This window comes from Neopelma chrysocephalum, unplaced genomic scaffold, assembly GCF_003984885.1.
Source record: "Neopelma chrysocephalum unplaced genomic scaffold, ASM398488v2 Primary Assembly neopelma1_170290, whole genome shotgun sequence".
Lineage (NCBI taxonomy): Eukaryota > Metazoa > Chordata > Aves > Passeriformes > Pipridae > Neopelma > Neopelma chrysocephalum.
Window position 1 is genome coordinate 1 of NW_020936332.1, and position 5,306 is coordinate 5,306.

The window sequence follows — 5,306 nt, forward strand, 5'->3', positions numbered from 1 at the left end:
TACTGTTCATATAGTTATATTTGCTTTCTGGGCCTTATCTGGCTTCATTTTCCCCCTTTTCTTTAAACTTACGAATTCTTTCGTCAAGTTTTTAGTTTTGAGGGTGTTGATAGGCTTGTGTCATTGCGCAGATTACTTGTGGCTTTGTATTTATGGAATTTAGCTTACGCATGTCTAGAAGGGTTAGTAAGCATATGGCTATTGACATGATTAAGATTGGGTGTATTAAGTAATTATAAACTTGGGTTGTTGTTGGGGAATATCCTGCAAAGATGTTTCACCAGTGGTGTTTCTCTACTCGTTTAATTTTGGTTAAGATGTTCTTTATTCTTGTTGCATCATGTTCTACTTGCCACAGTACGTGTTGTGTGGTTTTGTTTACTTTTTGCACTAGTTTCTCTATGTTAAGATGTGTGAGTACTGCTTTGAGAAGGTTAGTATCTATATCTATTTGTAGTCTTGGTATGTCGCGATATAGAGTGTATTCAGTTTTAATTAGTTGTTGAGTAGTTACAGGAGTGGTATAGTTAAAGTCACAGCCGATAACCTTGGTGAAGTTACATATGCAAAAGTTAGTATTGTTAGTTACTTCGTGACAGTTATCTATGGTAATATTACTACAAACAGTTCTAATACATGCACATCCATTACCTACATAAAATACTTGTGAAACATTTTTAAAAATACATACACTATTCTTAACATCTAAGTATAAGTCTTCTGCTTCTACTATAGTATTTTTGTAGATATAGCCTAATTGTCTTTTAGGGATGCATGCTTCTATGCTAACTGATTGATAGCAAACATTGGTCAAGACAGGGAAGATAACTTTTCCCTCGACAGCACTAATAGTGAGAACATAAGTTTTAATAGGTTCGTGTTGTGGATTGTTAGTAAAATTTAGTAATCGCCACCAAGTTTGGTGATCTTTCTCAAACTGACTGATAGAGTTATTTCTCAGTACAAAAGATCTTGATAGGTATGTATTATTATTTATGTCTTTTTGACACTCGCCTACGTTGTGCCCAATATGATTTGGTTCGTTCCCACCGTTTCTCAGAAACAGTGTGGGAATGTGGGATCGCAATATGTTGTCCACATTCGGATGCGATGATAGTGTTTTGTTGGCACAACTGGGTTTTTATGGCTCGGCTTATAACTACATAAAGAAAGAATACTTCGGCTCTGATTTCCATGTTTTCAATAAGTTGTATAACTTGATGTGCTTGCCCATTGGGAATAGGGGTGTCTAGAAAGTCAGAGGCCCAACGCTCTCCTGACCATGATTGATGAGCTTGATAGTTACAAGCCAAACATAGCATGTTAGAAGTCCCTTTTCTTTCTCTAACTACTCTCCAAGTTTTCTTGTTACAATTTTGACACTTTACACAAATCCAAGGGCGACATGAGCAACCATGAGTGTGACAAGCACTTGTTAACTGTCTTTGCAAATCACTCATATCTATAATTTTCTTCTGTAGTGCTGTCTTCCACATAGTCATTAGATTATTTAGTCGTATTCGGCGTCTGTGTTCTGCAGCTGGGTCCAGAGGCAGAAGGTGCGAAGGGTTCATGGAGTTGCAATGAAGGTGGTCTACAACACTCAAAGAGGTTTTCTTCACCTTTCTTATAAAGGCTTACCTAAAAAATTCTAAACACATACTTCACTACTAGGATTAAAAGAATACAATTTATAGCCAGGTAACATGATTATATATATACTTATCTAATTTATAGCATTACTATTTACTACTTGCATAGCATAAGTTTGACTATACAGTTTCTCTTTTGATCGAGGTTTAACCCTCAATCTGATCAGAGCAATAGGCAAAGCTTGATACCATTGTAAATTAGTTTTTTGACATTTTAGTAATTTGTTTGATAAGATGATTTAATTTTACTTGCCCACTGGCCTGCAGCTTGTAGGGCGTATGTAATTCTCACTTGGTCTGCAATGCTTTGCTTATTACTCTTACAACTTTTGTACAAAAATGTGAACCTCTGTCTGGAGAGATGCTTTTTGACACCTCAAACTGTGATATGATTTTTATTTAACAAGATTTGAGTTATTTTCTTTCTCGGTTTGTTCTGTAGGGGAATGCTCCAGGCCACTCAGAAAATGTGTCAGTCAACGCCAATAAATATTTATATCCCCCTTTTCTAGGAAGTTCAGAGAAATCAATTTGCCATACTTCACCTGGGAATTTGCCTCGATTTATTGTTCTTAGATGTATTTTGGTTCTTGTATTTGGGCTGTTCTTTAAGCATCTTTTGCATTGGGAAGTGACCTGTTTTATGGTAGTGAATAGTTTTGGTCCTGCTATTTTAGTTTGCAAATATTGATAAAGTGGATCTAAACTCCAGTGGGGCTTTTCATGTTCTATTCTTACGAATGGCCACATTAATTTTCCTGGTATTATTATTTGTCTTGTTTCTAATTGACTCTTTGAATCCATCTTATGATCTGATTCCTGATGGTTTGGTTGAAAGTTAGTATCCAGTTCTCCTGGTACTAAAGCTGTTATGGTCAATTTTGCTTCTGTGCGGTGCTGGTGCAGGACAAAGAGGGCACGAAGACGGCGGTAGCGAAGAGCACACACTTCACCAGTAACTCAGTCCAGTAGGTCTTGCCATCCAGCCGTGTTGCAGCACTGCCCACTGTCGAGGTGTTCCGGGGCGTGTTGACCGTCTCCAGGGTGTCGTGGCCAGAGGCCACTTTCCTGCCGGGGTCCAGCGGCCCACGGCCCAGTTCCTGCACACTCACACAGTAGCTGGCCATCAGCTTGTGGAATCTCTCTTCCAGCGACCAGCACTCGTAGGTGCCTGCGTGTTCAGGGCTCCCCACCAGAAGGAGGGTCCCGTCGTGCAGTACCAAGTAGGACGCGTTGACAGGTGACCCGTCGTGCAGCCAGCGCCGCAAGGCCAGGTTGGAGAGTAGCCGGCATGGCAGTAGCCGCACCACATTGGGCAGCAGCTGGATCTGCTGGCACTGGGCACCCGAGGCTGGAGGCAGGAGGGTGTGTGGACGGGGCTTTGAGGCATTGGCCGACTGGCAGAGCCGCTCCGTGTCAGCGTCCTCGATGTCCTGTGTCCAGAGCTGTGGGGGTGCTGGGGGATGCAGGGTGACCCTGCGGCAGCTACCACGGTTCCAGGCACAGAAGGGGTCCCGTGCCAGCACACACTCCCCACAGCTGCGGTACAGGTTGCAGTTGGCAAAGGGCACTTGGGCCACTGCTGTGTAGGTGGCTGCATAGACCAGGCCCTGGTCCTGGTCCAGCAGCAGCTGGAGAATGGGCTGCCCGTCAGGGAAGAGGCAGATCTCCTCGATGATGTGTACGCTGTGGTTCACTTGCACAGCCTTGTGCAGCCACCCATCATCCGTGCCCAGGAAGAGGACGTCGTAGGTGCCGTGCAAGCCTTGCGCACGATGCACGCCAATCTGCTGGTAGCGTCGGCGGCTCAGCAGCAGCGGCTGGCTGCGCACGGGGCTGTCCATCAGGAAGTGGTACTTGATGAAGTTCAGCACCCGGTCTGGCATCTGCAGCGATGTGGTGATGCATGTGCCTGGCCGGGGTTCCGGCACCGGGCCGGTGTCTGTGTACCACTGCTGCGTCTCACGGTCCACCCCCTTGTAGAGCCCGCCGAAGGCACGCTGCACGCTGCGCATGGGGAAGGCACAGACAGCCAAGCCCAGCCCCCCCTTATTCCATTGTGAGGTGAAGACCCCATAGAAGAGCGTGTCCCTCCAGCGCGACTCACCCGGAGTGAGCACGAAGATGTCTTGTAGCACGTTGAAGGGGAACCCGTCCTCGGGGTGTGAGCAGAGCAGCTGAGCTTTCAGGAAGGTCGTCCATCGCCGCTGCAGTACGCGCTTTCCGCCCTGGTCCCCCTTGCACACACGCGCGATGCGGGAGACGATGGTGTTCTTGAAGTAGTCAAACTCCTTCCCAGTCTCACTGAAGAAGAAGTAGACCTTATCGTCATCGCCCTCGGGGTTGCCGGCAGGGAGGCTCTCACGCAGGTAGGCTGAGCCCACAAACACTGGGTCCTGCAGCCAGTAGAGGGAATATTCTGTCTTGAGGGCAATGCGGTTCTCCTGGCTGCGGACGATGGTCGGTTCATTGCTCTGGAAGTCGTTGGCAGTCCCGGTATAGAGTTCTCCATCGACCATGACAGCTGTGGAGTGGTACTCGGGATCGAAGGGGCAGCGTCCCTTCCCATCCTCTAGCAGCACCTTCCCTAACACATCCCGCTCCAGGCTGAAGTGCTGCACGTTAATGTAGGTGCAGGCTGGGCTGAAGGCATAGGTCCCACAGGTGTACAGGTGGGTGCTGTTCAGCCGCAGCAGCAACTTGATGAAGTTGTGACAGTCCCTCTGGGGGTCCTTGTCCTTGAACGCACACAGTCTCTTTTTCTCCTCATCCGCACTCCATAGCAACCTTCGAACCGGGGCACCGGGCTGGAATTGGCTGGTGTTAAGGGCGAGAAGCAGCTCCCGTGCCCCCAGGTAGAGGGTCCTGCCATCCGGACTTAGCAGCAGGGTCGTGTAGTTGGACACGCCGGGTGCCTCAAACCGCTGCACCACCCGCTCAGTTGAGTCGTAGGGCAGGCTGACCCGCGGGATGGGCTCTAGAGCCGCCGAGAGCAGCAGCGCAGTTAGGACCAGCAGCACCGGCCGGGCCGCCATCCCGGGCCGAGCCTTTGCTGCCGCCGCGCGAAGTTGCCCGGGTGCTTCAGGTATAAGTCCAATGGAGATATGTGTGGCCTGTTTTGATTTCCCAGGTATGTCGGTAGCCCACATTAATGGGTACGCTTCGCTCGTGATTTGCTCAGCATTATGTTTACCAGGTTTTGGTTCTATGCAACTGATTGTTAAGCTTAAAGTTGCAATCAGTTGTTCATCATTTACCTGGAATTCAAATTTGTCTTGGTTAAATTTTATTGTTGTTGTTCCCAATTCTTTTAATAGGTCTCTACCTAGTAGAGGCTTTGGAGAATTTGGTAAGTACAGAAATTGATGGATTCCCATTTGTTTTCCAATTTTGTATTTAATAGGTTTTAGAAAATAAGCCTTTTCTGGTTGGCCTGTTGCTCCCACAATTTGTGCAAATTCATCACTTTTTGGTACTAATTCCTGATTTAAAACTGAAAATTTAGCTCCTGTATCTATCAAAAAGTCCAATTCCTTTTCACTTTCCCCTAGCTTCAATTTAACCAGTGGGTCTGCTAGGGAACGACTCACCGGTCCCCTTCATTCGCTGCTCTGATGTGCAATAGCAGCACTTTCAAATCTCTTTCTCAGCCGA

General features: G+C 47.0%; 1 pseudogene; it reads right to left on the bottom strand.

The window, feature by feature from the left end:
- Positions 1–2,513: 2,513 nt before the first annotated feature.
- LOC113962428 lies at positions 2,514–4,687 on the bottom strand (annotated as a pseudogene).
- Positions 4,688–5,306: the final 619 nt, after the last annotated feature.